Genomic DNA, 27,852 nt, shown 5'->3' on the forward strand with positions numbered 1-27,852 from the left:
ACACTTGAAGAAAACACTTCACAGTTCATCCTTGCGCTCGGGATGTTGACCTTGACCTTGACTTTGACTTTCGAGCAGATACGTTACAGCGAGCGACGCTTGCATTGCAGCCCCATAAGGAAGAACATCTTCATTAAGTTCAAAAAATGGGGAATGCAGTGAATGGGAATTTTCAACCTTTTCATTTTTCAGTCCAATAGAATAGAAATAACCAGGAATAACCTCCTGGTAAAATGAAAAATCCTCTGATCCCATTAATGCTGGCATTTCTTTAACATTATCGGGACCAAGAATACTTCCTGCAACTTTTTGGAAAATTTTGTGCAAGCCCGCATCGTTTATGGTGGGCGGGAAGAACGGTTTGTCTTTTGAACCAAATTTTACTGTTGCGTTACATCTATGTACACTTGCTTGACTTACAATCACCTGTTTAAGAGAAACAAATTTATTATAAGTGTAACATTTTAAGTGTAAAGAGAAAAATGCGTGTTTCTATCAGTAGTAGCAATCGTTCGGCTCGTTTAACTGGCGAGAGCTTGACCTTAGTTCATGAGTAGTTTTTCAAGCTCGAGCTAGGTTAGGCTAGGTTCGGCTCGTTTATTATTGATTAATTTATTTATAGGGTTTGGATCAAATACAAATGAAATTAACGTGCTAATTGTGAGAATCAAGTAGAGTAATTATATATACAAGTAGAGTAATTATGAAATTACATCATAGAGTAATTATGTATTACTCTATGATGTAATTACATAAATACTCAACTTATATATATAATTACTCTACTTGATTTTCACAATTAGCACGTTAATTTCATTTGTACGTTAACTTTCCCCTTTATTTATATACATTTTTAACTTTTTTTATATATATTTTTATCATAGCTTTTATATATAACATAATATATATTATTTCGTTATTTTTATCAAAAGTTTACAGATAATAACAATTATTATAATATAACAAATAAACAATTATAAAAATAATAAGCTTGTTTAGGCTCGCGAGACAGCTTGAGCTTGATAACTAAAGGGCTTAGGTCAGGGTTCGTTTATTAAGCGGGCTTAATTTTAGACTTGAGCTTAATTAAGCTCGGCTCGATGCGAGATTTTAGCCTGCCAATCTTGATTACCTCACGAATTGTTTGGCTCGTCACATCTAGTTCTATGAAATAACTCAAGGTTCTAGCTTTACATCGTATTTTCAGCCATTAACCATTTACCAATGTCATCTTGTGGGCCCCATGGACCCACAAAACGACAATGGTGTTTTACCTCTTCTATTCGTTGCTTGAGATGCATGAAAGTTTCTTTAGAGAAGGCTCTAAGGGTTCCACCAATGGTGACAGAATCCGGAATAACATTAAAAGCACCGCCCCCATGAAACTTGGCAACTGTAACAACCTGCCAAAGTGTCCATGTCTAGTACAAACAGATAATGTATCATATGTATAAATATTCATTATAGGAGGTTTAAAACTATAGGCGGCAAAATGGGTAGTTTTTGTGATGTGACTTGTTCAACCTTGACCAGGTTCATCCGTACAAATTTCTTAGTTGATCTGTTACACGTTAAAAGATCTGAACTGACCCGATTATATGTAAACGGGTCAAAACCAATAACTGCAAAAAAAAAATAAAACAAAAGAGGTTTACCTGAGAATCAAGAGGATCGGCTTCTCTTGACACAAGATGTTGTAAACTGACAACAACGTTTGAGGCCGCTAAAATCGGGTCGATTGAGTGCTGAGGGATGGCAGCATGACCTCCTTTTCCGGTTATAACCGCTTCAAAAACTCCACTTCCTGCCAATATAGTACCAGACCGAGCGAAAACTTGACCAAGAGGTTGTTCGGGATAAACATGTAAACCGAATATGGCTTTCACGTTCTCAAGATATCCACTATCCACCACCACTTTTGCACCGCCTCCGCCTTCCTCTGCCGGTTGGAAAACCAGCACCACGGTCCCCTGCCAACGGTCAAACAGGTTGAAGGTAATCTAAAGTGCAGTTTAAATGCATACAACCATGATCACTTTGTTAAAAGGTGTATATAACTGTAACGAGATAGTTTCTGTAGTCATATTAAGCAAATTAATAATTAAAAAAAGTATAATATATGGACAACAAATGGTAATAAAAAGTTGCAATTCAACTGTTTTGACCCGTTACATGACCTGCTATGCACGTGTATACATTGGGGAAAAAATGATTGCGGGGTTGCAATGAGATAATTATGCAGATTAAAGTTGGGGATAGTTTGGTAATTTCATATTTAGCTTAATAATAACTGAAGAAACGTGTATCGACTTACTTGTATACGATCAACGTTCCTCGGGTACGAGTATGCTATATCACCGATGGTTTTCCGAGATACGAGTTCTTCCACCTACAAAACGAACAGCACCGTGAGCTTACCCCTCAGAAAGGGACAGAGGAATCCTCTTTGGGGTAACCCTCCGGTGTGAGAATCCGATATTGTAGGAGAGGATAATCAGGATGTGAAAATGAGTAAAGGATTCAGAATATATTTCTTGCCCCTGACCCCAACTGTGGAGGTGGTGTGGTATTTATAGTATTAGGGTTTCCAATGATTGGGCTCAGACCCAATTAGGGCCTTTTTGGCCTCCTCCTTTTGCTTCGCGCCACGTGTACTTAGGACACCTGGTGCTTTTTCATTGATTATTCTCTGACCAAGGTATTTTACCTGACCCATGTGCCATCACGTGGTGGCACATGGGTTTTGCTGAGTTGTCCACCCTTCATTGGCAGCTGTCAACATCAGCACATTCTTTATTCCTTAAAAGATACCTTCTGGAAGGTTGTCTGATGAGTACAATCATGGTTGTCCTTATCCTGATTTGGATTAGACTATTGTCTCATTTGTTGTGTTGTCCTTTATGCGCCTATCCCGGGGATGCGCAAGGTCTTCTCTTTATTCTCACGCGCAGATGTTTCATACGCAGATGTGATATGCGTGAGCATATGTGATATGCGCCACACGCAGATGTGATATGCGTGAGCATATGTGATGCGTGAGCATATGTGATGCGTGAGCATATGTGATATGTGTGAGCATATGTGATGTGTGAGCATATGTGATATGCGTGAGCATATGTGATATGCGCCACGCGCATAGGTTTTGGCTTTGTGTCTTCGTGACATCCTGATTTCAAGCCTCTTGTCTATATCTTGTGGGTTGACCCGCCCCGCTCGATGTTAAGGCGGATGCATACCCCTTCAAGCCCCCCAGTCTAATGTGTGTCTTGTCTCGCGCGAGCGAGGTAAGATAGATATTAGACTTAATAGTTTGCTCTTTTAACAGGGTTTGTCTTTTCTTTTTCATTTCTCATATGTGCGTTGCGCGAAATTCTATCCCTTTGGTTAAAACGAATCGTCAATGCACGTGGTTGGTTGATGCTGACATGCATCAGAGATAGAGACGTTATGTGTCAGACCTTTCGCGTGCTCGAGGTGCTACAGTTGCCTTTCACGTCTCCTCATACAGTATCAGGAACACGTGTCGCGCTTATGTTGGCCTACGCCTGCGCGTGGGGGCGCGTGAGCGTAGATCTGATTATTACTTGTTTCTCTTTCTCTCCCCTGGGCCTATAAAACCAAACCTTTTGAACGGTTTTTTCTTCATCTCCATTGCCATTTTCAGAGCTTTTGCTTCTTCAATTTACATTCCGATTAAGAGCCTTTATCTTTGCTTCCAGATTTCCGTGCTTAAAGTAACCATATTGTTCGATTCGCAATTGTATGTCTGATAACCCAGACACCACAATTTCCCCTAGTAAAGGCCGTATAAAATCAGTGGTTATGTCTACTTTGAAGAAGACCGGAAAGGGTAAACGGGTTGCCGAGGCCTCGTCGGAGGAGGGAGGGAAGAACAAGGCGGTGAAGAGATTGGATGAGATTCCCAACAAGTTGAAACAATCTGACTTTGATAATCTCGTCGCCTCTCAGGGTTTTCTCTTTGAGTATGGCTGTCTGCTCCCGGCGACCGGGCAAACGGCGGCGGATCCTCCCGCCGGCTATATCTCTTTATACTCTCATTTTTTCACCCACTGTAATCTTCGTCTTCCAATGGGTTTATAGGTGCGCTCCTCCGGTTTTATGGGATTCATATATCTCAGGTTCATCCCTGTGGACTAGTGCGCATGACTCATTTTGAGTTCATGTGCAAAGCTCAGCGCGAGGAGCCCACCCCTCGGCGCTTTCAATATTTTTATAAGCCGAAAATCCAAGATTCTTGGTTCTCATTCACACCGCGCAGTCAGAAGGTTAAGTGCTGCACTGTTTCCTTCAAAAGCCTTCATGACTGCGCTGAAAAATTCTTTTATATCAAGGCTGGTATGATTCCCATCAGCATGACTACGCGCGCGATTACTTCCGCGCCCGCGGATGATGACGCTCTTAAGAATCCATCTGGCGCGTGGGTTAAGAAGTTATCTGCTGAACCATCCCCAGCCAGGAAAATTTGCGATGAAGCGTTGGTGGGGGTTGGCATGAGCAAGAGGTGGATTGACAGCGGGACTGAGCCTGTCATCCATGTTGATGGCTCAGGTGAGTTGTTTGTTCATTGCATTAATTTTGCGCGAGTATAATTCGTTTTGCTGATATCACTTGTCTTGTTTTATGCAGAAAGCAAGGAATACATCCACGCCGCCTATGACGAGCATACGGAAGGTGGCTCTGTCGCGCTGCGCGCTGGGGAAGTTGCTTTCCCTGATCGCTTCGATGATATGTTCATCCCTGTCGATTTAGAATTTTGTTTTTACAGCGATGCGCCTGGTAAGCCTTTGTATTTGTGCTTAGGCCCTTAGAGTACCAAATTTGGTTTTAACATTTCTGTTGCGCGTATTGTAGATGCGCTCGCTAATTATGAGTTGGAGCTTGTGGAAGAGGAAGTGGAGGAGGAAGAAGCTGAAGCGCAAAAACTCAAGCGCAAGGCTAAAGGCAAAACTGGCGCAGGGGCCAGTAAAAAACAGAAAAAAGATGATGCCTCTGTTGCCCAGAATCTTCCTCCTACTCAGGCGAAGGGACTTGAGAAAACCAAGGGTTTTACTTCCAAGTTTTCCTCGTCTTCTTTGCCTCAAGGTGTGGGCAGTCCTCCCGTCCACACGAGGTATGGTGCCGCCACCTCGTCTCTGCGCGCGGCGGACAAGGGAAGCGGTGTTGTGCCTACTGTTTCGTCTTCTCCAACAGGTATACTTTGTTTATTTTTTGTGGTTTTATGAGCGTGATTCTGATAGTCATTAATGAAGCTTTGTTCACTCAAATGTTTGTAGAGCCGGCAACGTTGGTGGCTCAACCTCAGGCGCAGCAAGGTGCCGAGGCTACGCCGAAGGTTGTTTTGAAGTCCCCTGTTTTACCCTCGAAAATGAGGAAAATGGACTTCATGGCGATGTTTAATTCGCGGACTGCGGTGCGCCAAGGTATTTATTGCGCTTTGATTGTCTGATTTTTTCTTTTAGTTCAAGTCATGAATCATTTCTCCTTGTTGGTTTTTTAATAGGAATTATAGCTGGCACACAAGCTGCTGGTGGCACTGCTAGCGCTGGCGCCGTTAGTTCTGCTCCTGCTCCAACAAGTACTGAATCTCCTCTCATTGGGATCACTAAGGAGCAGGAGACTATTTTACGCGCTGATCTAACAGTGTCAAGACCTCCCTCACCTCCTCATGCGCGCAGCCCTCCTCGTGAGACTATTTTTGATTTTTCCAAGTCGCAGGAGAAGAGACCTGTTATAGAGGATGATGAGGAGTTTAATTTTGAAGATTCTGATGGTGGCCGCGTAAGCCCTATAGCGCCACGAGATTTCGTGGCGCAGCCTTTTTCTCATGGGGCGGGCAGGAGCTCACCAGCTGGCGCTAACCTTTCTGCCGTTTCTCCGCAGATATAAGTTTATTTTGCTCCGCTGTGCAGACTTCCAAATTAGTGTTTAGATAACTAAAACCTTTCTTTGCGTTACTTTGTGTTTGTAGGGAGCCGATCACATATACCGCCGAGCTGGAATATCACTGAAGAGAGCTCGTTCCAATCCATGGGCGTATGTGAAGACTTTTGGGCTCACTCTGTTCCTCCAGCTGAAAGGAGGTTTCAAGAGGACCGCGCTCGCGTGGACTTGCTTAATGACCACCTTTTTGCTGGGTCTGCGTTCTTTGCTGCCTCCCAAGAGCTTCGCAATGATTATATAAAGGTACGTGATGCCCTTGCGGAGGCCAAGCAAAAGGCTAAGATTTCTGCTTGGAATCTTTCTGATGTCCGAGAGAGGGCTGAGAAACTCCAAGCAGAACTTAGCGAGAACCGGGCAAGTGCCAACGCTGCTTTTGTGAAGCGCGGGCTTGAGCTGCAAGCTGCGCGGGAGAAGCTGCAAGCGGCAGAGGCAGACGCGGCCAAGTACGCGGGTCGAGCGCGTGACCTGGAGTTGGAAGCAGAGGCGCGTGACCAAACTATTGCGCAGGTTAATACTGACAAATCTTTATTGGAGAATGAGGTTGCGCGCCTGTAGAAAGAGCTCGATGCTGCGCGCGCGGAAAAGAATGAAGCCTTGGCGGCAGCGGCGTCTGACAAAGAAGAGCTAAAACAAGCCAAGGAAACTGTTGAGTTGTTAAACTCTCAGATCCCTGCTCTTGAGACGTCTGTTTCTTCCCTCGCGCAGGACCGTCAATGGCTGATTTCACAGGGTGTGACTCGTTGCGCTTATGCGATGAAATACTCAGACGAGTTTCAGACCCTTGTGATGGATTGTAATGCGGCGTCGCGCTTGGTGGGTCGAGCTGAAGGGTTTAAGGATGGTTATGAATATGGCATGCTAAAGAAGAATCCATCCGACTACCTTTATTAGCTCGACGTTGTCTGCGCTGACATGGCTGAGGTGGGGGAGAAGTACCTGAATACTCCAATTCCCATCCTTGAGCAGGTATTTTAACCTTAATGAGTTTACTTGACCTATTTTCATAATCTTTTGTACTCATACTGTTCCTTGTGACTTGCAGATAGCCGCGCTTGCTGACCAGCCCGATCTTGGCGCTTTAAAGAAATTACTTGATGAATGTGAAGGGACTGGTGGCCATGATGATGGCGCGGGCAACGCTACCTCTGCCAGCGGCTCTGGCGTGGCCAAAGGACCTACTCCTGACGCTATCATAATAGAAGACGACTATATTCAAGACGAACAGCTTGATTATGGCAAGTTTGGAGATGACGAGGAGCGGGCTGCGCTAGATGCTGAGGGAGGAAGTAATGATGAGGACGATGAAGAGGCTGATATTGATGTAGAGACTTGAAAAGCCCTTCTTGTTTTTTTTTTTTTTTTTTTTTTTTTTTGTATTTGTAGTTTTTACCTCATCATTTGTAAATTTGTAAACTTCTATGTTTGTGGAATGAAATTTCGTTTTTCCCTTATTCGCATCTTGCGCATTCCCAATTCGTCTCTTTATATTGCATGTTTGTGCTCGTTGAATATAAGGTATGCTTACACATTGAAACTTGGACAAGGCCGTAAGGAAATTATTTTATTTAATCCTTAACAGTTGTCATATTTCAAGTTATTTTGCAATATTCTGAATATGCTGACACGTGCCTTAGCATTTCATTGTTCCTTTTTTGCGTGACGTTATCGTGCATTTATTATAGGGAATTATGAATGAGTTTTTTAGCCTTTACGTGTCAGTATGTGTTACTCTGCTTATATCCATTATAATCCCATGCGCGGCCCCGACCTGAGACCTTAACAACTATAATTTGGCATGTGCTTTGCCTTAGTTGTGCTTAGGTATTTTTATGGTCCAGCTGCGCAATACATAGGATGGATGCTATGAGTAATTTGAGCTAAGGCTCATATTATTGGGCTAAGGCCCTGAGCTAAGGCTCATATTATTGGGCTAAGGCCCTGACGTTTTAGAGTTAAAACTCGTTAACGCGTTTGAGCTTGAAGCTCGCGCATGTATGTTTTACTTCGTTTTATCTTTAGTTTGATGTCAATACAATGTTGTCATATTGCTCAAAATTAATAAAGGGAAGTGTGAAACATGTATGCAAAAGGTAATAGAACGCATATTAAGAGAAAATAGCGCGTATCATTATTCATAATGGATTAAAAAGCCTTGATTACAAACTTGACAACTTTTACATGAAACATTTTCTAAGTTGTGCTGCGTTCCATGTGCGCGGGATCTTCTTTCCATTTAAATCTTTTAAAGCGTATGCGTCTTTTCCCAATTCTTCCGAGACTTGATAAGGTCCCTCCCAGTTGGGAGACATCTTTCCCGGAGGTATTGCGCGACTAGCTTCATTGTTCCGAAGGACAAAATCATTCTTCTTGAAGTGGCATTCTTTCACGCGCTGATTGTAGTATTTTTCTAGCTTTTTCTTGTATTTGGCTTCACTGATGATAGCCGCCTCTCTGCGTCCTTCAAGTAAATTGAGATCCAACCTCCTTTCGCGCTCGTTATCCGTCTTACTCATCATGAGCACTCCATAGGATGGGCATCCAATCTCTGCTGGAATCATAGCCTCCGTTCCATAGGTTAGGCTGAACGGGGACTCGCCATTGCTGGTTTTGCTTAATGTCCTGTGCGCCCACAGGACATTGGGTAACTCCTCGACCCATGCATGGGACTCTCCCTCCAACCTTTTCTTCAGCCCATTCAGCAAGCTTTGGTTCGCGCGTTCCACTTGGCCATTCCCTTGAGGGTGGTATACTGAAGTGAAGACCTGGTTGATGCGCAATTCCTTGAGCCAACTAGATATCTTCCTGTCAGTGAATTGTTTGCCATTGTCGCTCACGATTTCCATGGGCAAGCCAAAACGGCATACGATGTGGCTCCAAATAAATTGCTTCATTGCCTCAGCTGTGATTTTTGCCAGTGGCTTGGCTTCAACCTATTTTGTGAAATAGTCTACTGCCACTACCAAAAACTTTACTCGCCCTGGCGCTTGTGGTAAGGGACCCACAATATCGATTGCCCACTTGTGGAAGGTCACCGGAATCAAGTTGTTCTTTGGCCGCATGGTGTTTGGCGCATAGCTCTGACACGCTTTGCATTTTTGGATTTCTTTTAACGCGTCCAAGTACATGCCTGGCCAATAGTAACCTGCGTTCATTGCCTTGGCAACCACCATGCGCGGGCCAGCATGTATTCCACATATTCCTTCGTGTATCTCTCTGATCACATAGCTTGCTTTCTCAGCGTCTAGGCATTTCATGAGCGGTCCAAGATAAGAGCGTCGATATAACGTACCATCAAGCAGTTCGTAGTTCTGCGACTTGTGTCTTATCTTCCTCGCCTATGCGCGATCGTCTGGTACCTTTCCCTTCTTCAAGAATTCCATTATTGGAGTTATCCATGATGAAGGTGTTGTATGAATTACAAGGACAGACTTCGCTCCCACTGACGGGTTGCTCATTACTTCCACCCTGACATCTTTGCCAAAATGATCGAAGCTGGTTGATGCCATCTTGCTTAGCGCGTCGGCAGACTTATTTTCACTGCGCGGAATGTGTATGATTCTGAAAGAGTCAAATTGTTCGGTGAGTTTCTTCGCCTGCTCTAGATACAGAGGCATGGTGTTCTCCTTGGCATCATAAAGGCCATTGAGTTGTGCTGCTACCAGGTATGAATCTACATGAGCCTCTCGCTTTTTAACTCCAAACTTGCGCGCGATGCGCAAACCAGCCAGCAGGGCTTCATACTCAGCTTCATTGTTGGTGCTCTTGAAATCCAACCTGATTGCGTAAGTATACTCATGATTTTCTGGATCCACCAGTTTGAGGCCTGCGCCGGACCCTTCGTTGTTTGAAGCTCCATCAGTGAATAATCTCCAAACGTTTTCTTCATTATTGGCTGGCGGAGGGTCTACTTCGCGCTGAGCCTCTTCGACTTTTCCTTCGGGAACTTCTGCGATGAAATCAGCTAAGACTTGTCCCTTGATTGCTGGACGAGGCTTATAGGTGATCGTGTGCTCCCCTAATTCCAGCGCCCATTTTGTCAGCCTTCCTGAGAGCGCGGGACATCGCAAGACTTGCTGGATGTTGTAATTAGTCAGGACTTCAATAGGATGACCATTGAAATATCTGTGAAGCTTGCGCGACGCATGCGTTAGTGATAAAACTAACTTTTCTATGATGGTGTAGCGCGTCTCAGGATCTGTCAGCACCCGACTTACATAATAAATTGGTGTTTGGATTCCCTTGCGATTCACCAATAATACTGCGCCAATGGCGCGCTCTCCTGCTGACAGGTACAACGTTAAAGTTTCACCAGGTAGTGGAGCTGAGAGCGCAGACAGATTTATCAGACATTCCTTTATCTCATTGAAAGCTTGCTCGGCCTCAGGCGTCCACTTGAATTGGCTTTTCTTTAAGCAATTTCTCAATGTGTTAATGAATGGGGTAGATTTGCTTGCATGGTTTGCTAGAAACCTGTTAATTGATACCAATCTACCATTCAACTTTTGAACTTCCTTCATGGTGGATGGTGAGGGCATGCCGAGGATAGCCTCCACCTTTTCTGGGTTCACCTTGAAACCATCCTTGGTGACCATTATGCCGAGAAATTTCCCTTCTTCCACGCCGAATGTGCATTTGCTCGGGTTGAGCTTCATGTTTACTTCCTTTAGACGCCGAAGGGTTTCTTCGATGTCTTTGAGCATTTGTTTTTCCTCCCTGCTTTTAATCACCAAATCATCCACGTAGACTTCTAAGTTTTTTCCAATCTGCTCATTGAAAATTGTGTCCATGAGTCTTTGGTAAGTGGCTCCTGCATTCTTCAAACCAAAGGGCATTTTTGTGTAACAGAAAACACCCTTGTCAGTTCTGAAAGCAGTCTTGTCTTCATCATGTGGTGCCATTTGAATTTGTTGATAGCCCTTATAGGCATCCAGGAAACATTTGAGCTTAAATGGCACCACAGAGTCCACTTTCATGTCAATGTTTGGGAGGGGGTAACAATTTTTTGGACACGCCTTGTTGAGGTCCTTGAAATCAATACACATTCTCCATGACCCATTGCTCTTCCTTACCATCACAGGATTGGCTACCCATGTTTGGTATCGTATTGGGCGAATGATATTCGCGCGCAGTAGATCTTCTACTTGCTCATTCATGGCCTTTGCCTTCTCATCTCCCATGACTCTTTTCTTTTGAGCAATTGGCTCTACAGACTTGAATGTGTTGAGAGAGTGCTGCGCCAGGTCTCGCGGAACCCCAGTCATATCAGAATGTTGCCACGCGAAGACTGACATATACGTTGTGAGCAATCTTTTCATTCTCACTCTTGTGTCATCTGATATCGTAGCTCCGATTGTGATTGTCTGTTCTGGGAATTTTGGGTTGAGAATCCATTCCTCTGGCGCGTTGTTTGCCACTGGAAGCTTCATTCTCCCTTCTCGAGGTATACTTGTTACTGCGCATAAATGATCTCGATACACAAATGTTACTCCTGTTGGTGTTGGGAACCCCAACGCGCCATGCGCTGGTGACGGTATGGTGTTGAATCGGGCAATCGTTCCCCTACCCAAGATCATACTATGGCATGAAGTGGTGGGCAAGACCAGGAAGTTGACAATTTCAGCTCGCTTGTGCTTCTCATCCCCCATAGTTAGTTCGAATTGTATCTGACCTAGGGGGTGAATAATTTCGTTTGAGACACCCGAGATTGGTGCACTCACAACTTCGAGCCTTGCTTGGTCTTCTGGATCCAACTTCCTGAAACATTGCTCATACATGATGTCTGACTCACTACCGGTGTCCACCAGGACTCTTGACACCTCATAATGAGCGATGTGTGCAGTGACGACTAGAGGACTGCTGTTAGACGGGCCTCCTCTGATTCTTGGAAAGATTACTTGTTGCTCGCGCCAATCCCCTTGGATTTGCGCGCTTCTCTTCCTCGATCTTTGCCCTTGCTTTCTTCCTTCAGCTACACAGATTCTTTTGAATTTTTTACTGGCTGAGGCTCCGTCTGGTTGTTCATTCTCTGGTCTTGGATTTTTTACCAGGTGAGCCAACTTGCCTGATTTCACATCCTTTTCGATTGCATCCTTCAAATGATGGCATGCATCGGTGTTGTGCCCTGTGGATTTGTGAAATTCACAATATTTGCCACTGTTCGGTGGTCCCTTATGGAGTAATGGCCTGGGGCTTTTAAACTGGACATTCTCTGTGCTTAACACTTGCGAAGGCGTTTTGGTGAGGGGAGTCCATATTCTTGGTAGAGGTCTGTTAGGCTCTCTGCCACCTTCCTTCTTGTCACATTCTCCGCGATTAAGAATGTCTTTTTGGGGTGGGGGTGAACTTTGTTGCGCTTGCTTTTCTGCGGGAGAATAATTGGTTTGTTGCAACCTGGACCATACGGAGTTTTGTTTGCCCCTCCTTTCATTGTTGCGTGGTGCTTCTGTTCGATGCCCTTTATCTCTTGCTCTGTCTTGGGCAATTTGTTTTTCATTTCGCGCGAAGACTCGCGATGCTTCCATAAGCTTAGCCCAAGTGGTTGGCATGCCTTCTCTGCTCACGAGAGCTCTGCGGAGTTGATCACTGCGCGCACCTTGTATAAAGGCCACGTGCAAGAGTTGTTCAGTGATGCCTCCAATTGCAAGAGATTCCTGATTGAAACGAGTTATGTAGTCTTCAATGGTTTCATCATTCCTGCGTACGCAGTGCATGATGTCATCGGGGTCGCGCATGTGTCTGCGCTGCTGTACAAAGTGAGCCTGGAACTTTTCCAATAGCTCTTCGAACCCATCGATTTGTCCTGTCGGCAAGCTTTCGAACCAGACACGCGCTGCACCCGTGAGGCTGCGAGCAAACATGTGACACCATGTTGGCATCGTCCAGCTTTCTAAGTTTCCAGTGTTATAAAAACCTTGTAAGAAATCATCTGGATCTGTTGTACCATCGTACTTGCCTAAACCACTTGGCATCTTGGTTTTGTGTTGTATGGGAGCCTTCGCAATGCGCTCAGCGAATTTTGTATGTTTTACCAAGATGGCTGGCCTATATGGTGTGGTTACGTCCACTTGCCCTTTCGCTTGTGGGTTGTATGGTGTGTATAAATCCATATCAGCTTTGGCTCCAGGTGCTGTGTGCACGTGTGCGCGAAGCTGTGATCCTCCTGCATGAGTATCTCGCGTCTTCTTCATGCTGTGCACCTCTTCCTCATCACTAATATCAGCTTGTTCGGTGTGAACAGAATGACCGTCTTCCAGCGCGCGCGTCTTTTTTGTTGTTCCCTGAATGGTTTGTTTATCAAATGCGAGCATTTGTGTTAAATCGGCTAACTTTTTGTGTTTTACCAACTCATTGTATTTGTCCATTAAACGCCGTTGTTCGTTTATGAGCCATTCTTTAGGGTCATTGGTTTCAATTTCCGGGCCCATTGGTCCTTTTTGTTTTGTACCAATCAGATTTTGGAACGTGAGATTGTCTGGGGGAGTTTCAGTTTGATTTTGAGGTGTTGTGTTGAAGGGATGGTTACTGGCGGTGCGCGCGGTGTCACGCGGCGCCCTCAGAACCTGATGTCCCTCATTAACATCCTCAAGCTCATTATCCTCCAGAACTTGATCGTTGTTTCGAACACCGGAAACCATGGTGAAGATTTTCAGAGAGAAAATTGATGAAATAGTGGTTTTGTTGCCGTTGTAACAGGTGATGGCGCCAATGAAGAAACGTGTATCGACTTACTTGTATACGATCAACGTTCCTCGGGTACGAGTATGCTATATCACCGATGGTTTTCCGAGATACGGGTTCTTCCACCTACAAAACGAACAGCACCGTGAGCTTACCCCTCAGAAAGGGACAGAGGGGTCCTCTTTGGGGTAACCCTCCGGTGTGAGAATCAGATATTGTAGGAGAGGATAATCAGGATGTGAAAATGAGTAAAGGATTCAGAATATATTTCTTGCCCCTGACCCCAACTGTGGAGGTGGTGTGGTATTTATAGTATTAGGGTTTCCAATGATTGGGCTCAGACCCAATTAGGGCCTTTTTGGCCTTCTCCTATTGCTTCGCGCCACATGTACTTAGGACACCTGGTGCTTTTTCATTGATTATTCTCTGATCAAGGTATTTTACCTGACCCATGTGCCATCACGTGGTGGCACATGGGTTTTGCTGAGTTGTCCACCCTTCATTGGCAGCTGTCAACATCAGCACGTTCTTTATTTCTTAAAAGATACCTTCTAGAAGGTTGTCTGATGAGTACAATCATGGTTGTCCTTATCCTGATTTGGATTAGACTATTGTCTCATTTGTTGTGTTGTCCTTTATGCGCCTATCCCGGGGATGCGCAAGGTCTTCTCTTTATTCTCACGCGCAGATGTTTCATGCGCAGATGTGATATGCGTGAGCATGTGATATGCGTGAGCATATGTGATATGCGCCACGCGCATATGTGATGCGTGAGCATATGTGATATGCGTGAGCATATGTGATGCGTGAGCATATGTGATATGCGCCACGCGCATAGGTTTTGGCTTTGTGTCTTCGTGACATCCTGATTTCAAGCCTCTTGTCTATATCTTGTGGGTTGACCCGCCCCGCTCGATGTTAAGGCGGATGCATACCCCTTCAATAACTTTTCATACATCTAATATTTAATTTGTTAATTATCCAAGTCTGATTATTTTAACTAAAGCTAATCAATAATCAAGATTATACTGTTAGTAGTTGCCAAACACTCTAAAATGACTTATGTGACTTCAAATGTAAATAATCAGTTTAGACATACATCCAATTATCCAAACACCCCCTAAGTATTGATTAGGCTCCTCCAAGCAGATGATTTTATTTTTATTATTAAAATCAATATAGAAAAAGTGAAATATACAAACATACCTTGAGAAGGTGAGTATGGTTTTTGAGAATCTTGGCAGCTCCAAGAAGCATGGTGACATGGCTGTCATGACCACATGCATGCATCTTTCCAGGTACTTTGCTCTTGTGTTCCCATTCCACCATTTCCTGATCACAAACTTATCCATCAAATTTTTCGTCCAAAGTTCAAACGGTTCCGTTTTCACGGTTTGCTCTGGTTTGAAACTTAAAACAGTAGGTAAACCTTTATTATTTATATATCTTCTTTCATTTTTGGGATATGTAGGTATGTATATGTATATTATTCATGAAGCCAACGACACCGGTAACCGCAACCGGGTGTTTATAAGAAATCCCCAAATGACCCGGTTGAGCTCTGATAAGCTTACTTGTTTCGTATTCTTCATAACCCAGTTCGGGATTCTGGTGTATCTTTCTCCTGATCCCCACCATCCACTCAAACACTTCTTCTTTCTTCGCTATTTCAAGAAACTGTTGCGGAATCTCAGAAACCCCGTTTGTGATTTGAGGTTTAATAATAAGGGAAACAATCAAAATTATGGAAACCCACTTCGAAAAATTCATTTTGGTTTTGGTGTGAGTGTGTGTAAATAATAATAATAATATTAATTAATATATATATATATATATATATATATATATATATATATGCGGATGCGGATTGACCGGCCGTTTTAGCACCCTGGTCGTCTCCGCCGTATTTTATCATATATGTTACACAATTTCAGCACGTGTTTTGTAAGGTGAACGCACATGCCAAGTGTTTAGGTTAGCTGGTTTTATGGTAGGCAACCTCCGCAAAAAAATGAGTTTAAACTTGAGTTTAAACTTCTCACTAGAGATGCATAAATCGGTTTAAAACTCAAAACCGGTTTGGGTTAAAAACAGTCAACAAAAGTCAAAACCGGTTTATCATCGGTTTCGGTTCGGGTTGAAACCGGTTTCTTACCCTGTTACGATCGGTTTGGTTCGGGTTTTGACCGGTTTTTGCCCGGTTTTGGCTAGTTTCGGTTCGGTTAATCGGTTTGAAACCGGTTTTGGTGGAGAAAATTACAAACCGGTTCCGAACATGTGGTTTAAATCGGTTCCAAACCGGTTTTTACATTTTCGGTTTAATTATCGGGTCGGTTCAGCTAACCGGTTTGTTTGCCCACCTCTACTTCTCACCCCTTAGACCATGTGTAGTCATAACTCTCCACATTCAGGCATTATGCGCCACGTGACGTCCGGTCAGAGTTATGATTTTTTACAAAAACAGGCTGTAGTCATAACTCTCCACCCCCATGCATTATGTGCCACGTGACGCCCAGTCACTTTTACACTTTTTGTTTTTTTTAATTTTTAATAAAAATAATCAAATAATAATAATATTTCATTAAATAAATATTACATGAAAATAAAAAAAAACTATTATTCGTTGTTGTCGTCGTCGTCGTCTTCGCCCTCTTCGTCGTCGTCCTCGTCCTCGTCGTCTTCATCGTCTTCGCCATCCAAAACCTGCAATGGTAGAGCATCCATATATGCTCTTAAAGCAACAAACGGAGGCTCTCCGGAGCCTATGAACCCAACGACACTGGTAACCGCAACCGGGTGTTTGTAAGGAATACCCAAATGATCCAGTTGAGCTCTGATAAGCTTACTTGTCTCGTATTCTTGGAAACCTGATTCTGGTGTATCTTCCTCTTGATCCCCACCATCCACTCAAACACTTATTCTTTCTTCGCTAATTCAAGAAGCTGCTGCGAAATATCGGAAACCCCGTTTGTGAATTGAGGTTTAACAACAGAAACGATCAATATCATCGAAACCCACTTCGAAAGATTCATTTTTTTCATGTTGGGGTGTCAATTCGATGATAAAATTGGTACGCAAAATGGGTAGGCATGAAGATAGAGTGTGTAAATGGCAAATTAATAAGCGGATTGTCAGCACGTGCTTTTAGGAAAACGCACGTGCCAAGTGTAAGGTTGAGTTGGTTGGCTGGTTTCATGATGGACTACCTCCGCCCAAAAGTAACAACAATTTATGTTGGAAGAAAAAATGATTTTGGACTCCTTGAGGGCAATGTTTTGTGTTTACATCAAGGATAGATAGTCGTCATAAAAGATTCAACAAAGGTCATGCTAATTAAACACCACCATTAATTAATTTTATACATAAGCCATGTAGCGTTTTTCCATCATGTCACATCATACATGTCATATAAAAAAACGGGAAATAGGAGACTAATCTCGATATTCTTTCCCTAGCAATTACATTGGTCATATAACTTTGTCAGGGTCATATCAGTTATTTTTGTATCAATCTAACATATAATCATGGGTCGCACGGTTGCAAAAGTCGCTAGGCGGACCCTAGACGGCCGACTGAGGAGTTGGGTGTACTCGGAGTACTCGGGGAGTACTCGGACATGGTAAATATAAAGAAAATTAGTTTTTGGATATTATATATATATATATATATATATATATATATATATATATATATATATATATATATATATATATATATATATATGTCGTATATCATAAATTTACTAATATTTATAACAAAGTAGGTAAAGATCAATATAAATAAGAGAAATACATTTTCAAATAATAAATTATTCTAAAAATTGTTAGTCATTAAGTAAAAAAATGATATTTATTTTTTAATATTAAAGAAATACGAGTTATGTTTTATTTTTTTAAGCCAAAATCGGCCCAAGTTTACCGATTAGATGCGATTCTGACTAATGTTGACCACCTTTAACCAATACTTAGTAACTAGGCCGAATTAAAGAAACTCGCCTCGACAACATACCTTGTAGCGAGTACTCGGGAAGTACTCGGCCTTGGAAACCTACTTTTATAACATTGATGGGTCACCACCTCAAACAACCCATATCACCATTTTCAGCAATATCATACCAACTCGTATGACCATTTTGGCTAGTTTCGGTTCGGTTAATCGGTTTGAAACCGGTTTTGGTGGAGAAAATTACAAACCGGTTCCGAACATGTGGTTTAAATCGGTTCCAAACCGGTTTTTACATAATCGGTTTCAAACCGGTTCGGTTTCGGTTTAATTATCGGGCCGGTTCAGCTAACCAGTTTGTTTGCCCACCTCTACTTCTCACCCCTTAGACCATGTGTAGTCATAACTCTCCACATTCAGGCATTATGCGCCACGTGACGTCAAGTCAGAGTTATTGTTTTTATAAAAACAGGCTGTAGTCATAACTCTCCACCCCCATGCATTATGCGCCACGTGGCGTCTAGTCACTTTTACACTTTTTGTTTTTTTTTTAATTTTTAATAAAAATAATCAAATAATAATAATATTTTATTAAATAAATATTACATGAAAATAAAAATAAAAACTATTCGTCGTTGTTGTCGTCGTCGTCGTCTTCACCCTCGTCGTCGTCGCCCTCTTCGTCGTCCTCATCGTCTTCGCCATCGCCGTCGTTGTCTTCATCATCGTCTTCATTGTTGCCCTCGTTTTGATCATCTTTTTCACCGGGCAGAGGCCGATACATCCAAAGATGTTGGACCAAATTCTCCTTTAGTGCGTTATGTATCTCTCTTGACCGCACGAAATCCGAGTTTTCCATTCATTGCTCCATATTTGCTGGAGTCCGTGGTGGATCCGGGTCCGGTATGAAAGTTGGACATATTGCTCTTCCCTCGTCCTCGATGATCATGTTATGCATTATGATACACGCATACATAGCACATCTCATTCTTTCTAAAGACCACAGACGACAAGGATTTTTAACATAATGCCATCGTTGTTGAAGAACACCAAAACACCTCTCGATATCCTTTCTCGCAGACTCTTGCACTTTCTTAAAATACTGTCTTTTTTCATCTATCGGGTCTCTGAATGTTTTAACGATTATCGCGAACTCTGGATATATTCCATCACCCAGATAGTACCCATGATGGTAGAAGTTATCGTTAACCCAAAACGAAGCGACGGGAACGGTCCCAGATATGTAACTCTCCATCACAGGAGACTGCTCTAAGACGGTTATGTCATTGTTGGAACCGGGAACACCAAAGAATGCCGACCAAATCCAAAGGTCGTATGAAGCGATCGCTTGAAGGCTGACCGTTGGTCCCTTTTGGTCACCTCGTGTGAATTGACCTCGCCATGCAGTTGGACAATTAGCCCATTCCCGATGCATGCAATCTACACTCCCTATCATGCTGTGGAAACCATGCACCCTTGTATGTGCCTCGTAAAGACGTTGTAGATCATTAAAGTTGGGCTCTCTCAGATAATGTGGTCCATATAGTTTCAATATTCCTATATTTTACAAAACTTTTATAAAATAAATGATCACAGTAAACAAGTGATAAAACTATTTAAAAAAAAACGTACCGTAACAAAAATACTCCAAGGTGTCCCGAGTTGTTTTTTGGCCATCTTTAAATACTCGTCGTTGATGTCGGTCGTGTTTCCGTAGGCGAGCACGCGTACGGCTGACGTAACCTTCTGAATTAGCCGTGAATCCTAGCGTCCCTCGAGCGTCAGGCTTTTGCTGAAAGTAATCAAACTCACGCTCCAATTCATTGGTGATGAGCATAAATAAATTTTTAGACATCCGAAAATGACGCCTAAAGGTCTTCGGGTTCTTGTATCTTGGCGAGTCGTGGAAACAATCCGCCATCAACCGGTTGCTGGCTTCGGTACGATCTTGTTCGATATATGCTATTTTTGAAACGGGGGGTGGTGGAGAGCTAATCGCACTCGTTACGGAAGTCGTATACTTTTTCGCGAGCATAATCGCACTCGTAACCGCCTGTTCTTCCTCCACGTCCTTGGCTTGTTGGCCGGGCCCGAAAAACTGTTTATATATAGATAGAGGATCCATATATAGTGAATTTTGTGTAAGGAATTTTAGAGTTGAAAGAGAATTTTTATAAATTTGATGAGTTTTGATTGGGAATTAGTTGGTTTAACATATAAAGAAATAATTTTTTTTTATTCTCCAACGGTAACAATGCAACGGTCACTTTTTTGATATTTGTGCCTTTTCTAGCGTTTTAGATAAAATGCATAAAAAATACAAAACACAGGGATGGGGGCGGTGTACCCCCCGCGTTATCCTCCAAAACGCAATCCACAACGCACCACTACGGGTGGTCTTATCTCTAAATAAAAAATTATACTATAAGTTATTATATTTTCTTCTTCATTTCAATTAAATAATATTCTTAGAGTTTATAAATTTCTGTTTTGGCTATATGGTGTTTTGGTTATATGGGTTGAGTTATAATAAGAAGATTAGTTTTTTATAGAAAGAATATGAAATAATCTTGTCCATTCATTTTAGACTTGAATGATTGAGATTAGATTAGATAGAAAATAATTGTAAAACAAAGGTAAGAGCATAATATGAATAACACACTTGTAGACTTTCTCTCTCCACATACAAGGCACATGTTAAATTCCTCCATCATTTTATAACGTCCATAACTTTTTATACGACATTTTTTTAAAACAATTTCACCTTACCAACGAGTGTTTTTTTGTCTTTTATGTGAGTATCATATTGCTATATAAAAATAAAAAAAATTCATGAGTTTTTTTACAAATTGTGTTTTACCAAAATTGTGTTTTATTTTTCCATAGTGTTTTTGCATTGTATTTTTTACGTTGTGTTATTTAATTGTGTTTTTCATTGTGTTTTTGTCATTGTGTTTTTATTTTCATAGTGTTTTTTCCATTTTATTTTTTACATTGTGTTTTATTCATTGTGTTTTTTCATAGTGTTTTCCATTGTATTTTTTTCTGGTGGCCATTTTCGGTTGATCATTCCGGTAATTGTTTTTTGGCGATTTTTCCTGTGAAAATTTCCGGGAATTGTTTACCGGTGACTTTCGGGCGAAATTTTCAAAGACTTTTCCGGCAAGGTGGTGGCGGTGGGCGGTGGTTGTAGGAGATGAGTGAAAATTTAAGTGGGTTTTTAAGATTAATTAAGTGGGTTTTTGAAATTAAATTAAGTGAGTTTTCAATATTAAGGTAAAGACTAAAATACCATCCTTCTAAGCCTTCTAAGAAAATCAAACTTCTTATTTGAACCTTTATCTTGGTTATATTGTCGTTACCATAACAAATAACGGATACTTACTACATTGCTGCCAGTGCGTCGTGGCAATACGATAGGTTTTGTTTTCTTATGTCTTTGTATATATACATAAAATTAATATCTTAGTCTGAATTATATATTTTATATATAAAATGTATCTCATTATATTTATTTAAATGTAACATTCTAAATTTTAAGATTTTATCTAATAAATAAAATAATTATGGAGGAGAAAATGGACAATATGAGAAAAGTTTTTGCCCTAATATAAAAGGATTATTTGGTAGCCACCATCATCACAATCTTCGTAGTTTACATATTCCAGATAGAAAAATGTTTGAGCAAAAAATTATGGATCATTTAATAAATAAAATTTTAAATGTAACATTCTAAATTTTATGATTTTATCTAATAAATAAAATAATTATGGAGGAGAAAAGGGACCATATGAGATAAGTGTTTGCCCTAATATAAAAGGATCATTTGGTAGACACCATCATCACAATCTTCGTAGTTTACATATTCTAGATAGAAAATGTTTGAGCAAAAAAGTGGGGTAAAGTTTCGAAGCCTTTGTTTTTCAGCTCTGGATCAAGAAGTTATCACGTTTTGGTAAGAACTGTATGTTCTTCTATGCATGTTATTAGGGGTGAGCAAAAAACGGTTCCGAACCGTCAGAACCGAGGAACCAGAACCAAATCGGTGCCTTAGAACCGCTAATGTGTGTACCGGTTCGGTTCTCGATTCTCAGAATTTGCGTTGAACGGTTCCTGGTTCGGTTCCGGATAATCCGGGTAAAACCGGAAGTTCTAGACTTGGAACCGAAAAACCAGAACATTCAAAACGTTTTAAATAAATTTACCAATCCCCATTTTTTATAGAGTAACTTATGAACCGCATCCATTCAATCATTTTTTAATTCAAATATTCTTTCTTTACGTTCAAGAAGTAGCAACCATGATCAATTTTGATTTAAGCTATCAAGGTAATTTAATATAAAATGATATGATCTTCCATTAATCTATCGTTGTTAATGATTTATTTAACCTCAACACTTGGTTTTAATAACGGATGTTCATGTCGTAATCTAAATTAGTTTTACCGTGAAAGAAGACATACAATTGTATAAACTTGTTTTGCAATTTGCAAAGTTTGCATAACTCATTTGATAAATAAATGATCGAACCGGTTCTAGCCAGAACCGGTTAGCGAGAACCGGCTTTAGCGGTTTTGGAACCGAACCGGTTTACTATAATAGGTTCCAGTTCTATTTTTCCCTCATTTTCGGTTCCGGTTCGATTCTCGCGGTTCTGAACCGTTACACAGCCCTACATGTTATCTTAATGTTATGTATTAAATGATGTTTGATGAAGATTTATTGTGTTACGAATGATAAACTTAGGATCTTGAAATTATATGCACAAGCTTAGCTTAGCCACCATTGTTTGAGCATAAAAGGTTTTTCGGGTATTTTTGACAAGAAGGTATATTGCATGTGAAAGAATGCTCCATATTAAAGTATGCTTCAGCATCTGAAAGTATGACTCACAACAAGGTATGGTCTACGTAAAATTATTATTTACACAAAAAATTGGTTTTATGTGCATTTATGGTTAGGAAAAAGCCATGATCTAACATGCATTTAGAATTCCAAATTCTTAGATTATATGTTCTCCAATCACATTTTCAATCTAATTAAGCTCTCGTGTATTTAATTCGTAACGCCTGATTTCTCATTAGCCTTGTTGTAAAAGTTGTACGTACTTAATTATTGTTAAATATTAGAATTTGATCTAGACTTATTTTTTATGTAATCAGATTAGGTTAAATATTTATTACATCGATTACTTATAATCGGCACATTCTTTCTCAAAGGATACAACGTTTAGGATTAGGGTTATATATTTATTGCATGTGTAGATGGATGATCTACAGTCTACTTGGATGTATCCCTAAATGAATCAATAAAATATTTTTCCTTCTTAAATCCCTGCTTATGATCTTAAATTGATGTTCTTGAATCTTTGATTAATTGGCATCTGAAAATGATTCTAGGATTTCCATTTGAAAAAACCGCTACCTGGATATGAAGAATCAACAATGATTAATCACTTTTTGAAGAATGGCTTCATCAAATTACATGGAAACGCAACATCAATTCAAAGAATTTCAACACTATTGGACATGACGATGAACATATGGAATCCAAAAGCTATACAAATCAAGAGCATCAACCAATCTCGTTCACTCTACATTCATTTTTTCAAATCCTAATTGTTGTCTTCATATACTTATTCTGGATTTAATTTTGGTTCGACTGGATCATCATGACTTCTTAACTCTGACTTCATATGTATTCACTTAATAGATTATAAGGGACGATTTGCAAAAGAAGATATTGTTTCTTGAAAAAAGATATATAAATATATCAAGAATGTTTTACAAAGGGAATAGAAATTTACCACAGATATTTACCAATTACACAACCAAAAGTCAATCTATTTAGATTCACTACACACTAGTATTCTCTCCAAAGATACGAAATTAAACACAACACAACAATTTGGTGAGCACGATCTTTGAAAATACGGGGACCAAAGTCAAATCTGGATATCATCGCATATAAAGTGAAACTTAAAAAGTACAAATCGATTGATCGTTCTTTCAAGTTATCAAATAAATAATGATGGTGCATTTAAAATTATGACAATGCAATTTTGTTTTCCAAAACAAGAGATCAAAGTGATCTTCCTCCTTTTTCCCAGTAAGTCGACGACCTTACACCATTGGGAGACTTCGAATAAGTTGGAGTACATATAGGAGAGACCGGTGTTAAAACCTTTTCTCAAGATATCTTCCAAACTGTTGGGGTCGTATTTATGAACATTATTTTTAACGAGTCACACCGGTTGAACCTGATCGTACTTTCTTTTTAGCGGTCACACCAGATTGAAGTTGGGGTTAAACCTATACCACTCGTGAGGACAACTTAACACGATACTTATTAAGCACACAAACAACATTTTAGTGAGCCAAACAAGATTGAAAACTCAACATCATTTGGCAGAAATCAAAGTCTTTTACCAGCCTATAGACCGGGAAGAGAACAAAACGATGAAAGACTGAAATCCTACCCAAAACTTGTTCCATACAAGTCTAGCTTAGGAGATATGTTAAATATTAGAATGTAATCTAGACTTTACTATTGTTATGATGCAATTAGATTATGTTAGGATTCATTACACCAATTACGCAAAACCACCGTGCATGCTTTTTCTTAAGGGAAACAACGTTTAGGATTAGGGTTATATATTTATTGCATCGCATCCGTAAATGAATGATGCACTGTATCCCTAAATGAATCAATAAAGTATTTTCCTTCTCAAAACCTTGCATATGATATTATAATGATGTTTTTGAATCTTTGATTAATTATTCTTTAACATCCCTATTTATTTTTTCAAAGTTTGTTGACTAATTTGTATCTCATGGAACATGGAGGGGCCATTGTGTCAATAAACCGAATCTACAATGTTATAACTTGTCATTGGCCTTTACAGAATGATTATTTATGTTTCCTTTATGACCAACGTAAGAAAGAAACTAGAGCATCAACGGTTCTAACTCATTCTTCAGATTTTAGGTAAATTGTTGATCGATTTTCAAACACATTAGCTGCTCAATCCAATTCTTGATCTCACATTGCCAGATGATTTAAGGTAGAATTCTTGGCTTGAAGTTGTGATCCCTTGGCCCTTTCCAGTGGCAACCCAAGGTTTTTAGAGGCCTCAAGCTAACTATCAAGTTGGGGCCTTTTTTTTCCAAATTTTTAAGTATAAACCCTCCTCCTTTATCCGGGTTTGGGACCGGCAATAATAAACCAAACGTTTATAGTCGGCGGAGTTAAAAAAAAATTTTTTTAAGTTAATTTGTGTCGGTAAAAAATAATATTTATATGAAATTTATTTTTCTAGCTTTAATAGATGCAAATTGTTTTATAAAATAATCATAATCAATTTCTCCTAAAAAGTTATTCTCAATCGACATAAGAGCTAAACCATTTAACCTTTCTTGTGACATTGTAGATCTTAAATAAGTTTTTATCAACTTTAATTTGGAAAAGCTACGTTCTGCAGAAGCTGCGGTCACGGGAATAGTTAACACAATTCTATAAGCAATATAAGCATTCGAAAAAGAATCAAACTTTTTAATATAATTTAATATGTTTATAAGTGTGTCAGATTCAATATCTATCATATCCCTTAGCATTTTTAGTTCTTGAAATAAATCTAAACCATCAACGTCTATCTTGTCATCATGTTTCAAAAAATTCTCAAGATTAATACACTTCTTTTTTAAAATTTCTTCATTGAACGATTTTAACTTTTCTATACTAAACAAAAAACCAAAAATAGTTTCAAACTCTTTAAATTGATTAAATCTACTTGTGAGTGAAGATATAGCTTGATCTACTATGTATAAGAAATAATCAGTCCTAAAACATTCTATAGGAGTTTTTAAAGTTTAATTATCAGTATTTTGATCAAACTTTTTATTTCTACGAATAATGCGTTTCTCACGAAAAACAGGTTCAATACCACTATGTAGACATATTTGTTTAGTTGCAGTCATAGCCTTTTCAAATCCCTCCTCTCTATAAGTTTTAAAAAAACAAATAAGTTTATTTAGTTATTTTATAGCATCATCAATACACATATCTTTTGCTTGTAAGTTTTTACTAACTATATTAATAGCAAACAGAATATCATACCAAATAACCATCGCTAATAAAAATTCAAAATTTTCAAAATGTACGGTAGCTAAATTTTTAGCATCATCTTTAGTTTTAAGATCAGTACTATCCTCATATAAATCCAATAATGCTTCTCTTATTTGCGAAGCTTGAAACTTAATTGCTTTAACACTTTCTAATCGACTTTCCCAATGTGTTTGTGATAATGGTTTAAGAGTTAAATGTTTTACATTATCTAGTAAAATATTCCATCTTTTAGTGGATGATGCGAACAAACAATAAACACGTTGTAATACACCAAAAAAATCCTCAGCATTGTTACAAGAGATAGCCATACCAGAAATTACTAAATTTAAACTATGACAACCACATGGTGTGTAAAATGCTCTAGGGTTAATGTCTAACAATCGTTTTTGCACGCCTTGATGTTTTCCCTTCATATTCGATCCATTATCATAACCTTGTCCTCTAATATCATTTACATCAAGCCCTAGATTACTAATTTCTTTAATAATAGCATCAAAAAGGCCTTTACCACTTGTATCATCTACTATTAAAAATCCTATAAAATATTCATTAACTTGAATCGGAGTTGATGAAACATCTACACATCGTAAGACAATGGACATTTGTTCTTTGTGACTTACATCGGGAGTGCAATCAAGTATAACTGAAAAATATTTAGCTTCCTTAAGCTTTTCAATAATTTTAGTTTTTATTTCATTTGCTAACAAACAAATCAATTAGTTTTGCATTTTGTGTCCATGGTAATGATTATGAATTTCAATGTCTTTTATGCGTCGAATATGTTCTTGCATTATTGGATCAAATTCCGCAATCATCTCGATAATAGCTAAAAAATTACCATTATTTTCTTCATAAATTTTTTCATTCTTCCCACGAAATGCTATATTCTTTTTACCAAAACACTTTGCAACGGCGAATATTCTTATTAGCACGTTTCTCCAATGTTCTTTATATTTATTTATTTGATCTTGAGTTTGTTTATCAATTGTTTTATTTTTCGCCAATCTTATCTCTAACTCCATCCATGTTCTCATATTGACAATATGCGCATTACTTAATTCATGTTCTTTTAATTTGGCACTAAGATTTCTCCAATCATTACTACCTTCATATGCTAATTTACTTATACATTGATTCACATTGAATAACTTACAACAAAAACAAAATGCTCTATCTAGTTCTATAGAATAAACCAACCATTTTCTTTCTATTTTTTCTCCATTCGGTAACTTTCGGATATAAAGAGAAGTATTAAAGCTTCTTGAATATTCATCTTTTGGAAATTTGTAACCATAAATTTTTACCGGGCCTTTTTCTACAATTAGATCCCTTAAATTACTATTGATATTATTCCATTGACTTGAGTCAACAATATTTGGAGGTTCTTTAGCTTGATTCTCATTTGGAAGTTGATCATTATTTATAGGTTCATCGTCACTTGTTAACTCATCAATTGTAGGTTCATTATTTGTAGGTTGTTCGTCATTTGTAAGTTCATTACTTATAGGTTATTCGTCATTTGCAAAGTCATTATCTATAGGATGATCGTCATTTGTATGTTCATTGTTTGTAGTGTTTGGGGATGTTAAAAATTTAAAAATAGCTCATTTTTGTGATTGAACTAAAGCCTCTCTTTTAAGTCTTTTTTGTTTTTTTTTGCAAAACCGGATTCGTATGTTCGGTGTCAGTTTGACATTGATTAAGGCAAATTCTATTCTAATACAAATATACAATTAAGCACAAATGTCAAGTAGGCAAATAGGGCAATAGGCTGAAATCTAAAATTAACCTCAACAGTCAACAGTAAACCGTCAAAACAACTAAAAAACTAAACAAGCAAACAAACAATAGGGCAATAATCAGGCTGAATTAAAAACTTAAAACTAACTGATTGGTGATTGCACAGAGAACAGATCCGACTGCAAACTAATTGCAGAAGCCAGAAAGCGAGTTAGGGTGAAAACCGTGAAATCGATTGCCGCCATGGGCTATTTGTCTGTTTCGTCAGTCGTCAAAGGCTCACAGATGACAGATGTTGTATACTTGTATGGGTATTTCGAAGTCACCAGAGTTAGTCAGTAACAGATTCTGATGGATAAATCGGCATCTGATGGATTAATCAGTCATCAAGGGTTAATTTATACTAGTT

At 39.6% G+C, this 27,852-nt stretch overlaps 2 pseudogenes across 1 annotated transcript; both read right to left on the bottom strand.

Annotated features, from left to right (window-relative positions):
• Window position 1: 1 nt before the first annotated feature.
• Window positions 2–16,750, bottom strand: LOC143594780 (IAA-amino acid hydrolase ILR1-like 4; annotated as a pseudogene). Its single transcript, XR_013146400.1, has 5 exons — window positions 16,342–16,750; window positions 14,845–14,970; window positions 1,656–1,970; window positions 1,275–1,403; window positions 2–426 (listed from the first exon to the last, which is right to left on the bottom strand). The product of XR_013146400.1 is annotated as an IAA-amino acid hydrolase ILR1-like 4 (transcript).
• Window positions 16,751–24,874: 8,124 nt separating this feature from the next.
• Window positions 24,875–27,260, bottom strand: LOC143594779 (uncharacterized; annotated as a pseudogene).
• Window positions 27,261–27,852: the final 592 nt, after the last annotated feature.

Source organism: Bidens hawaiensis, unplaced genomic scaffold (genome assembly GCF_021521415.1).
Source record: "Bidens hawaiensis isolate Kalapana, Puna unplaced genomic scaffold, B.hawaiensis_p1.1 tig00044205_1, whole genome shotgun sequence".
Classification (NCBI taxonomy): Eukaryota; Viridiplantae; Streptophyta; class Magnoliopsida; order Asterales; family Asteraceae; genus Bidens; species Bidens hawaiensis.